Below are 12,730 nucleotides of genomic sequence, written 5' to 3'. Positions count from 1 at the left end.
AAAGGAAATTTACTTGAGAAAAAAAAACACTGTGCAAATCAAAAGGCCAATTTAAGAAAGATTCACACTATGTTCCACCAAGTTAAAAAAATAATTTAACAAAGCGCCTTCAGTTATATTTATCATTTAAATCAGTCTAAAAAAGAAGTAGGTGTTCCATTCCACAACAGCAACATTGTCCAAGTTAAAAATAGTAATACTCATAAAGGCTCTGCTCTTCATACTGTCAGGATAAAGCAATATTAAATAAGGGATCCTCCATCTGAAATAATTCCAATTTGTATAAATTCACACTGAAGACCAAAATAGTTGTCACACATGATAAAACAAAATTAAATAATACATTACCTGTTAATTAAACAACAGTGATTTAAAGATTACATTGAGCTCAAGACCACACTATTGTCTCTAAACATTTAGATCAACAAACTATCCAATTTAAATAACAAGGAATTAGAAATGCATGCTGGTAACAAGTTTTGATTCAGATTGAATGAAATCAGAGAGAACCAAAAATGAAGCCTAATTAAATCACCCATGAATTGGGGTGCGGGTTGTGCATGCTCACATGTGCACATACGTGCACGAGTAAAGCCGCCACTTATATACAACTGGGATAAACTCAAACATTGAGACTTGATACAAGGAAAGGTAAGCAAACATGTAGACGTAACCTGAGCACAAGAGATACTAAAGAAAAACACAGAGATGAGACTGGAGCAGTAAAAACACAGAAGAGAGCTAACGTCATTGCTTGAAGAGCTCAAAAGCTTAAACACCAAAAAACCAAAGTAGAGCTAGAACATACTGCCTTACCAAGACCAAAAGCCATAAGCTCAAAAATCTCAAAACTCTGGGTCAAAGATGCAGGGACCATAACAACTAAAGCTGGGCATACACTGTGCGATCTTTGGCCTTTTTTGAGACGATTTCTCAGTCGTGCGACCGTTTTGGTGGGGATCGGCCCGAGTCTCGCCTTAATTGTGTCGTCCATCGTGTAGTATACATGGGGTAACGAGAAGCGATTAACACCTCACGACCAGCTTCTGATCAGCAATAGTATGGTCGCAAGAAAATCAAACCTGTTTGAAATCCTATCGCCCCTCGTGAGGTTATCAACGCAACATCTCCCACTGCGCATCCGTAATCACAGAAATGAAAGTGAAAAGGTGGAGCAGCACGTCAGTGAAGCGTGTGATCTGGACACAAGCGATGGAGGCACAACTTGTAGAACTTTGGCAAGCTCATCCGAGCCTTTCGATGAACGCGACTTGTCCTGAACTTCAGCTAGAATGAAAAAAAACCCCACAAAGCTGGAGTTATTCTGCATCTTTAACCTGCACAGCTGCCTCTTCTTCTCTCATTCTCTCCCCCTCCCTCTCCTGCTGCTACTTCAATAATAAGAAATACTGTTTTTTTTTCTTATTCTCATTTAAAATGTCTAGCTTTTAATAAACAATTATCTGAATCTTACAACCAAAGTGGTCATCTGATGTAAAATGTATAGAAATTCATTATTGTATATAGTAAATATTAAATCTAATATATGCTCTAATAAGCTATAGTACTTATAGAAGGTACCATGTGTGCAAGCTGCAATTCTGTTGAAGAAAGAGGTTGAATGTATTTAATTACTGTAGAAAAATAATTGGTTTCTGTGCATTTGTTTTACCCTGGCAATAAATTAAAGTTGATTACGTCGATTAAGCATCATGAGGCGGAGGGTGGGGGGTAGTTCCCTATTTTTTGGCTGGGAGTTGGCAACCCTGCTAGTTAGGTATATGTAATTATTGATTAGGTTGTTTGATATTTCCGGTAAGTACTGTTTAAAATACCAGAATTGGGAGGATGGTGTAGGCTTATTAGATTGATCCATACCATCAAGATAGAGTACATCACTGTCACAACAGCATTTGTTTTCATTCAAAGGCTTTATGGCTTTTCCTTAAAATGCCCAGGCTGATTTTTTTGTCCCAGTCCAGTCCTGGCCTCACAAAATTATCACGACCACAAAAAACGTGAAGAGTTGGATGGACATTGCTGCTCAATCACAGCTGCCTGGTCAATGCTTTTCAATCTAGCAAAGTTGATGGTGGTGGTGTGTGTGTCTGTGTGAGTGAAAGACAGAGAGAGAGGGAGAGCAAGAGACAGATTTTGTGTTATAACCTTCATCTTAGGAGATTAATCAGTCTTTCACTTGATCATTTTAGGAGTTTAAGCAGAGGAGGACACTAGCTGGCCAGCCAAACCCAGCTGCAAATGACATATTCAGGGTTTGAAGAAACGTGTCTCCACAACTGAGCAAAAATGTACAACAAGCAACATATAATGGGTGAATATGAATAACTTTTTATTTCAGCAAACGTTAAATTTAACTTGGGAAAGATTACAATAACAGTGACCATGTGAAATTATACAGATTTTACTAGCCAGAGTAAACAAACATTCTCAGTTGTATTATATATCCAACACGCTACCAAAACTTAAAGCATCTGGTTTTAACACAGACTCTACATATTGTATTGAACTACACAAGCATCAGCACTTTGAAATACTTGAAATGAACTTTGAAATACTGTTGGCCATCTTCACTCAACCAACAGCCAAAATGGTTACATCCTACGCTCTGACAACTTGAGTGGTGACCACCGTTGAGGTGGCCGGCTGCATGTTGGCCCTGATCTTCACCTCACGATGCATCTGGCACCAGACACACGTGTAACACCAAAGTATTTTACAGCAGTCATCACAGCACGAACCCTGCAGGATGGAGAAAAAGAAGAGAAGAATACGACATAACACAACCCACAACTCAACACAATTAGGAAACATGGGGTCCCCATGCTTGTCTGATTTAGTTGATGAAAGGAGAGGAGAAAACGCCATCCCACAATTCATGAAAACTGTCAGTATAATTGGTAAAGTATGCAGATGATTTAAATCTTAATTATAATATAATTTGCCAATTTTTGCCATTAAGCTATTGATTTTTCACAAGAGTCTGCACGCACAAAGCACATGCAGACAATTTATGTAAATTTTCTGTGTTTCCAAATTTGATATTTAATATTTCTTATTGCCATTGTTCCAATTGAAAACATGAAGGCATATAGGGAATGATACATGGGCACTGTAAATATGACTACTTTGGACCTCTGACCTTTCTGCAAGGTCAAATAAGGTCAAAATTTCATAAAATTCTACTTATTACTTATTGGCAACATTTAGGAACTAATATTGCTATAAGGGGACTCAGAATATCCAAAATAATTTACATCCAAATATCATGTCACATGTGACCTTTTTCCTTCTGATCTCATTTCTACATTGCACATCTATGTTTCTCTTTCAAGTGTGTTATTTTTACTGTCTACATATTCTTAAAGTACATATGTAGACATATACATATATATATATATATATATATATATATATATATATATATATATATATATATATATATATATATATATATATATATATATATATATAAATGAATATATAAAACTCATTAAAAGTAATTATTGTCCAGAGTGAGCTGGCTTGGCAGACGTTTACAGTGTCAGTATGTTTCTTTTTATGTTGATTTTTGTAGGAAAAGCTTATCTTTTAAAACGAAATTGAATTTAAATAAAATAGTTTTTCACTCCTCGGTTTAGCTTTTAGCTAACAACAATAACCTTGACCCTCCCTCGCCCCCAGCCTTACAGGGATGCCGTGGCGGTCTCTGATTGACTGGCGAAGCGTGCAGGATACCACGAAGCATCCATCACAGAGTGGGAGGCAGCAACACCACCCGTGCTTATTGGCTGTATCACACTGCATGCAGGGGAAACACCAAAGGGCACAGCAACCTCGACAGAAGAGAAAAAAAGTATGCAGACACAAGTTTATTTTACTGTTGAATAAGTTCTCCTTCAACAACTAGCTTGTGCATCCTGTGTTTCATATGCTGACTTCAGTCCTAACTTCAGATGGTCAGATACTCAAGAACCTCTGAATAAAAGTCTGAGGAGACTGTTGATGCAAAAATCACTGCTGTTTGTAGAGTTTGCTAGATTAACTTACAAGTGCCCATATCACTGAAGCAATCACAGAGGCCAGTGCTCCAAGTCCCAGGGTGTTGATTAGTGCTGGAGACTGTCACTATCTGGGTGGGCTGCTGGTATTCAGCCATTTCTGGAGGAAAGAAGGTAGAAATAGAGATGCATTGAAGGGTTATAGTTTTAGTTGCTCCTCTGTACGGAGAAATCAAATGCTAGAATATGAAAAAGATAGCAACATTACTGTCCACAGTGTGGATATTTTTACAAATTACAGTTTCCTGTTTCATGAAAATCCCTACACTGACTATTGGCAGTAAATTTATGAGTACACCCTTTAAAACTCATGAATTTGCTAAAACCGAGCTTACAAACTGCATTCACAGCACATTTCAAATCTATAACTTTTATAAATTCACAGTTTCAAACAGTTCAAAGTCACACAAAATCTTTTGAGAGCATCCAAAATAATGCAGAGCGTTCAAGACGCACTACATCAGAAAACCAAAGACACTTTACACATTATTATTTGTCCTTGTGTAGTGATAAATACAAATTGCAGAAGCATTGTGTCAAAAACTAAAGTCATCCCATCATTGTTTTCTGTATACTTTATCAGTCTCTCATATTGTTGTGCATGAATTTTAGCCCACCTTTCTTTTCTTTGAAGTCTGTAGGTGTCTATTTATACAAAGGCCGCATTTTGGATACATTTTGCTCTAATCAAGCACACTTTGATACTTTGATGCTGCTAAAACCATGCAGAGAGAAATGAAGAAATAAACTTTATCTTTGGTGTGACCACAGCTATCAAAACAGGGCAAAACCTATGAACAAACACACACAACATGCCTTCATTTCCTCATATCAAAAAACATTTTCCAGCTTTGACTTGTTGAACTATGTCAATGAGTGAATACATAGGCATAAAGTCTAATTACACTATCACACATAAAAAAAACAAAAACTTCTATTAACACTCTTTAGTTGTTTCAAATAATCTAGCTTTAATAATAAAATATTTTTTTCAACTTTAAGGGTTTTAATAAAATATTTCCACGCCCTCTTATCTTCCTACAACAGATAGCTAAAATTTGGCATCCCTGGAAAAGACGAGCTTTCTAGCATGACGTACACTGTTTCTTGAATAGTTTAATTAAACAAAAAGGAACTACCTAAAAATTCAAGTATATTCATCCATGTAATGATTTCAAAATGTGGTTTCACCATAACGAACACCACATGGTCTTCCTGTACCCCCTTAGCTTTTCTCTAAAGACATGCATATTAGGTTAAATGATGATTATAAATTGGCTGTATACTGAAAATGGTACATCTGTAGGTGTGACTATGAGCTAAATAAAGATGTGATTTAAAACATGTTGAATGCTGAGCACAAGACTTGAAAAATGCTACATAAAAGCCATACCAAATGCATTTTAGGCCCATTATTTACAGTTATGAGAGTTTAGCTAACTTCAGGTTCAATCAAGCATACTAAACAGGGACAGGAGAAGCTATGTGTTTCTAACAAATCCTAAATTTGGCATGCAGTTTATTTCTCACGTTGCAAGCTGCTATCTGAATTCATTTATAGCGCAGACAAAGCGACGTCAGTAGCCAATATTTCGTTGGGTACTGTGCCTAAGATGCTATCATGTAAAGGGTGTTTTTTTAGTTGTAGTGCATTACATGTTACACAAAATCCAACAACTAACATTTACCAAACTCTGCGCTAATACAGATTAGTTGTTTGACAGAATAGTGGCTAAAATGAGTTTAAAAGGCTAAACTGTAACTTCCTTTGTCCTCGCTGTGCTGACAGCAATGATAATTATCACACATCCAGATCATGGTTTTTTTGAAGAAAGTACAGTTTTCCTTTAACTAACTCACTGCAGCTTACTGATGATAAAACTATGTACCAACCAGTATCATGTGTTCACAAAGACCTCACTGTTTTAAGATGTTCATTAGTATAAAAAGATTTTATTACCTTTTCTCTGGTTCTGTAGGCTTTGAAGATGAGAGTAAGAGCGAGAGGAAAATGTAACTACAAACTGTGAGAGGTGTGGTGGTGGGTGGGCTGAAGTTTTCCTGAAAATGAAACTTAAAATCCTCTGCAAGGAGAAACACAGTTCCACGTACTTTCAAATCTGTGTACATGCACGGCTGCATAAAAAGGAAGACAGAAGTGAACTTCCAACACAGAAAGCGTTAAAAGTACAAGTTATGGTCAGTGCCAAATTTAATGTTAAAGTATTTTATTCTCATCATTATATTATTTGCTCTGTAATTAAACCTTGATTGATGTAGAGTATTTGAGTTGTACTCTGTGTGGTGTAAACACAGGAGCTGCATGTGTCTGAATGCAAAGCTGTTTTAGAAGAAAAACAAATTGCACAGATTAAACAAAGCCTCTACAGAACAATGCAGTTGACATGACTGATTGTTAACGCCCATTGTTGTTTTGCACTCTGTCTGTATGCTTCCTGGAACATTTTGTGGTTTCAGGTGTGACTTGAAGTGTGGAGAACAACCACAGATTGAGCTGATGTGTAGAATCTAACAATGTTTTTAAAAACCGTTCACGTACAATGTCACTACTTGAGTTTTATTAGATCTAACTCTCGATACGGTAGATAGCATTGTGGTTTTATTGTGAAGCACTTTGATGTACAGCAAGTCTTTTAAATGTGCTATATAAATAAACTTTGACTTGAGTCTGTTAGACTGTAAAAAAACAAAAGTTAAAAACTATCACCACACCAGCAGCCACATAACAATACTCAAATATATCCCCCTGAGAACCGAAGAAACAAGGATCTTTTGGTTTAGCTTTTTTTGTAAAGTCCTGCTTATGTGAGCTAAAAAGGGCCAAACACATGAGATATCACTGGAAAGGCCAGGGTGTCCTCTTTTGAGCACAATAGGACTTATTTGGGTAGCTCAAATACGTCACCTGGTTTTCTCTCACTCTAACCTCTGGTCTGTCTCAGTTAAGCTGCCCACCTAACACTAGTTTTTATTTGTATTTTTTTAGAGTCGTGGCCCTGGTGTTATGTATGGGTAAAATGTGAAGAGGCACTGTTGTTACGAGCTCTTAGAAGTTTCATAGCCTTGAAAAAAATCACGAAGGTGTAGAAGAATAGGATGTGTAGAGTTAATGGAGCAATGATAAAATGTATGTAACACTAAACAAGTGAGTACTGGGTCTGATTGATTTCCTTTGACTGTGTTTTGTCACCTTTAAAACACCTGTAAGGGTGTAAGCATGTATGTGGGCTACTTCCTTTTTTTTTTTAAGAATCCTTTCCTGTCAGCATTTATTTAAAGTGCACTTTAACATACTGTTAAATTACATTTGCATGCCTGTCTTGCACAAAAGCATTGATGCATGAAAGTGATGCATCTACAGCCCTTCCTGGTTTCTTACTTTCCTTTTCACAAGCACCAACAGACAGATGTACATTCTCTGTCTCATTTGGTGCACATCAGACAATACATGAAACTCATCAAACCCACAGGGCTGATCAGAAGATTCTAATCTGTCAAAGTGTTTGTGCAAATGTAGCAGAGTGGTAAATTAATAATAATATTTTCCATTTCAAAAATCCATTTAAGGTTCAAAAAGGGGTCTTAAAATGTTGTTTCTTTGTTTCCATGTATGGTAAGACAAGAATGTTATCGGGTAATTTAATGTTATTGCTTGTGCTATTTCTTTGGTTATCTGCATGTTGTGTGCACTTGAAGCTGTTAATTTTATAGATTTGTGTAGTTGCATATTGTGGTCACTGGTGTGGGGGGGGGGGGGGGGGGGGGGGGGGGGGGGGGGGTGCTTAAGGGTTAACTGCAGTTTTCCAAAAAAAACTTAACAAGAAATGCATCTTGGGGCTTCCTGTTTACTTTTCTTTTTGTTGTGGATGTGGAACGGGAATGTTGTGAAGGAGTTAAATTGTTGGTAAGAAATTGTTAAATATGCACATAACTCGTTGAAACATATTGTTATAATTGTAGTATTATTTGTATACTTCACAACAACAGACATCTAACGAGACGTGTGGTTTCTACCATTTTTTTCACATGGCTGTCGCTCCACTCAAATGTCTTCTGAAATGAAAGTGTCTGATCTCCATCCTCTGCCTCTCAAATGATTTCCCTCCAAATTTAGTATTAGTTTTAACTCCGCCTTTCTGGCTGTCTGCTCTTAACAGGCTTCATCAGGTCTCAACAGTCTTTTAGTTATTTTTAGGAAGTGACATCTCTGCCGTGGTGGCATTAGTCACTGAGCGAAAAATGTAAGGCCACTTTTTTTTTTTACATTCAACACACATAAAAACAACAGTTGTGTACAGAAAGCCTGTCACTTAACTATAAAGGACTGAAGGGCAGGCCAACACTGCCCTCTGCAGCAGTTGTTGTTGATAAAGCTCATGGTTAATATAAAGTCTCCTTATCATTGCTGAAAGGGCTGAGTTGACCATTTAGCAGAGGGGATCTCACTTTCCTTCCGCATTTCATGGCTGGACGTTTTCCTGAAGTCTGTTTAAGAGCTGTTGTTGTAAAAGCGGTCTGTGCCGTGACTGTTAGATTGCCTGAATGCAACCTGTCACAACATTATTACCAGGAGAAATAAAATGCGCTCCTCTTCAGATTAAGTATGTAGGAAGATGGTGATGAAGCTAAATTAACAGCTACTCCATTTCTTCCAACCTTTACCTCTGTTTTTTCTTTTTTAATGTTAAGGATCAGAACACTGTGTGCCACTCCAACAGGTTCAAACACAACCAAATTTAAATTAACTTGTATTTGTGTGAAAACTTAAACAAGTGGACAGCAGAGGTGGAAAGTAACAAATTACAAATACTCTGTTATTGTATTTAAGCAGAATTTTCAGGTATCTGTACTTTATTTCAGTATTTGTTTTTCTAACAACTTTTTACTTTTACTTGCTACATGTATTTTTTTTCCCTTACATTTTCAAAACAGGCTCGTTACTTTAGGTTCATTTAGTATAAGTCAGCCTAAAGGAGTGCGAGTATCCGTATGTTGTGTTCACGGTACTTCTTTCACTCTAGCTAGCACAAAGGAGAAGGAAGCACACTTTTATAAGTGTCAGGTAATTCCAAACATCAGCAAACACACAATCTGTTGGTGTGAAGCTTGTCACACTGCATGTTGTTAGCTAAAGGCCCGGCTGCTGTATTTCACAGAGGGAGAAAAGAGTGAGAGCTAACCTCACTCAGAGATGGAGGAAGACAGGAGAGGAAGAAGAGAGAGTAGATTTAAAGGTGAGGACTGATCAGCGATGCTTAGAAAATATTTTAAGCTTACATGTAATGTCATTGTTTTAATCATATATTATATATTCCTGCAAAACAAACTATGCCATACTAACTTTGTGTTATTCAAATCTAAAAATGTGCTGTAGTTTGTGTGGGATAAAGAGACTAGCTTGTGATAGCGTGATGGATTTACTGTAAAAAACTGTGTTGGACTGGTGCACAGTGCACATTGTTGGTTTACATCAGCTGTAGTAGACTAATTTGCATTTAAGATGATGATGGTTAGATTAATTCACTGAATTCCACCTTTATACAACTGCATACTGAATATTTTTTAACACGGGTATCTGTACTTCTACCTAAGTAAAGAAAGCCTGTACTTGTGCCTGCCACATGTCCTTGAGGTACCCCACTTCTCGGGAGAAAGTGGAAGGTGATGCGTGTCTGAAAGCGTCTCGGTGCAAAGTATGCACAGCAGACTGACAAACTGCAAAATATTTTTGACACTATGATGTTTTTTTGTAGATAAAGACCAATTCTGATGTATATTCTTATTCGGTAACCTATCAGAATAATGCATGACAGTAAGTGCATTTTAATAGTTTTTATTTTAACAAAGGCTAAACTCAGATCTGAAGAAGAATTCAATTACAATGACAGCGATGATTGTATGAAATAGAAGGATTTTATTTGTCACAATGAAAGCTGGTCTCAGATACCATCCAACACATTAATATGCCCACAAAACTCTAAAGCATCTGGTTTTAACAGTAACATTTGCTCTCAACCGACTAAGTAAAACAGTCACTTCCTATCAATGCATGGCCTATGTGGCGACCATCATTGCTGTGGTGGGCCGCTGCTGGTGATTTTACAGCTGTCGTCACAGCAAGAGCCCTGCAGGATGGAGAAGAGGAAGAAGAGAGAGCGAGAGAGAGAGAGGATGAAGCAGCACGTGTTACTGCGGTTTAATTTGCAGCTGCCATGGTTGTTTCTGTGTAAAATGTGGGGGAATGCCACAGTACCAGCAACAAAATCGGCATCAGAATGTAGAGGGCCTGTTCAGTTTGCCTTTTTACAGTGAGACATAAGAGATGAACAGATTTTCTTCTCTAATTTGGAGGTCACCCAACCCCTTATACCCTCTATATGTTCCTTTCATGCAAACATGTCACAAAACGCAGTATCCAGTTCACTTCTTTCATGGCACTACATGATATAGATATCAGTTTGCTGGTTACAGTGCAACCCATAAGCAAATACTAAGGCTGATGAGACAGCTTGGAGCTTCTTGAGGGTGAGAGGAAGGATGTGCACACAGAGGAACCTTCAATCATTTTCAGTACACTTTTTGTGGATCTCATAAAATCTACATTATTATTGATGTTATGAACATAAATATAAAAATGCAGCTGGGTGGGCTACTGGTAGATGACGGCCATGCCTGGAGGAAAGAGAAATGGAGGCTCAGATTTAAGAAGGGAACATATAAAATCACTACAAAGACTTTACACATAGATATATGTCTTTAAACTTAATAATCGAAGGCACAAGTCTACATTTGCATTACTTTGATTATAATTGCTGGTGTTCCCTCAGTTAAACATTATTTTCTATGTTTGCATGCTACTTAGATACTAGCTTGCAAGGGCTGAAATTCATTTAAAAGCTGTTTGTTTTAAATTTTTATTATATTGCATTGCCTTGTGTTTTTAAATATGTTACAGCAAAATCAATGAATTTGTGTGAGATGCAAAAAATATTTTTTCAAACAAACATTCATCCTCTTGTGGGCTAATGCACAATCGAAAAAACAGGCTAGGAAACCTACAAGGGCAGGTACGGACATTAGACCGGGGGTTGGCGACCGCGAGCTGCAGGCTCTTTTGGCTCTCAGCTGTGGCTCCCGCAAACTTTGGGTGAAAAAATAAAACTAAGAAAAATTTCATGTTACAGACATAACCTTCCCTTTAATACGACTGAGTATTGGGGCCACATTTGTTAGTGGAAAATGAAGAATCATTTTCCATGATGTTTCTTTACCTTCTTTTAAATGTACAAAGATGCCCTTTGTCTATGGTTAGATTAGTTTAGAATTATCCTTTTAGACTTTCCCAGCAAAGACATATTGTTTTGGGACATATTGTTTTAGATTGTTTTATCTCTCACAGCTTTCTCCCAGCTCTCTGCTGACGAGACTAGCGCCACATATGGAGTTGTTTATTTTATCTGTTTATTATTTTCTTATCCTGTTCTCACTGTCTCTCCTATAAAAAGTGCCAAGCCTCTGTTCATGGTGTGAGTTGTTCTCAGCAGCTCACCCGTGTACACGTTTAGCAAAGAAAGTAACTTTGTCTCATTGTGTCTTTATTTCTCCTGGGTTTTTTACAGAGTTTTCTCCCAACAACATTAAGAAAAATATTTTGACCATTTTGAGAACAAATTTGAAATGTCGAGATTACAGTTGTTGTTTTCAGACAAACTGCCACAGTTGCAGTGCCCTCTGAGTTAGTGAAATACTTCAGAATCTGTTTTAGTAACAAGGACGCAAATGATTTCTCTTTTAGCATATAAACACAGTGTAGTGATCAGTATAAGGATTTTTGAAAAGATGGTTCATCTGGTCAGAAGGAAAAACACAAGAGTTTGTGTAACCTCTCTCTCTTCATGTCTCCACTTTGCTATAAGTTGATCCAGACCACAAAGCTAGCTAGCAGTTACTTGCCAAACTCAAGCCAGAGGTCTTTCTGCTACGGTAGTACGATGAAGTCCAAACACCGCTTGTTCCTGACCGACGACACTCTGCTGTCCTGCATGAATATTAAAGTGACTTCTTACAGCTCTGATATGGCAAAGCTCTGCAGTAATGTTTAGAAACAGAACTCACACTAACCTAATTTTATTCTAAAATTATTGGGCCTCTGCTACGTTTTATTTATTTGAAAGTGGGCAATTATTTAGGTGTGAACTCAAATAGACAAAATACAAAATCATGCTTTATGTAAAAGTAGGCCTCTACATGCCAGTGTTGTTTTTTCTCCTCTTCAAAGCATTTGTTAAAAGGTTCTTAAAATAAAAAGACCTCTTATTACATTTGTATTAAGTGTATGTATTATCCTTTCCGAATTGCATCTGTCAGGGCACTCGGTCTGTGACCAAATGTTTTCTACACTGTTAAAAAAACATCTTAAAAAAAAAACAGTAATATTCCGGCAGCTGGGGTGCCAAAATACTAAAATAACAGAAAATATCTTCCTCATAAAAATACGGTTATTTTCAGTAATGACAATACAGTTTGTTGCGCTAATTTTACATGGGATTCTGCCTTTTCCAATTGCGTTTAGACATTAAATTAGGAACATTTTAATGTGATCAAACAATGAAATTACCTATAAACAAGGT

General features: G+C 37.1%; 1 long non-coding RNA gene across 1 annotated transcript; it reads right to left on the bottom strand.

Moving 5' to 3' along the window:
* Positions 1 to 2,326: 2,326 nt before the first annotated feature.
* LOC106675755 (uncharacterized) lies at positions 2,327 to 6,395 on the bottom strand. Its single transcript, XR_001342069.3, has 4 exons — positions 6,040 to 6,395; positions 4,069 to 4,179; positions 3,709 to 3,854; positions 2,327 to 2,760 (listed from the first exon to the last, which is right to left on the bottom strand). It is a non-coding gene; the product is annotated as an uncharacterized LOC106675755 (long non-coding RNA).
* Between the last annotated feature and the right edge of the window lie 6,335 nt (positions 6,396 to 12,730).

Source organism: Maylandia zebra, linkage group LG3 (genome assembly GCF_041146795.1).
Source record: "Maylandia zebra isolate NMK-2024a linkage group LG3, Mzebra_GT3a, whole genome shotgun sequence".
Taxonomy (NCBI): Eukaryota; Metazoa; Chordata; class Actinopteri; order Cichliformes; family Cichlidae; genus Maylandia; species Maylandia zebra.
Note: the sequence above shows the minus strand (reverse complement) of the source record. Positions and strands in the feature narration are given on the sequence as shown.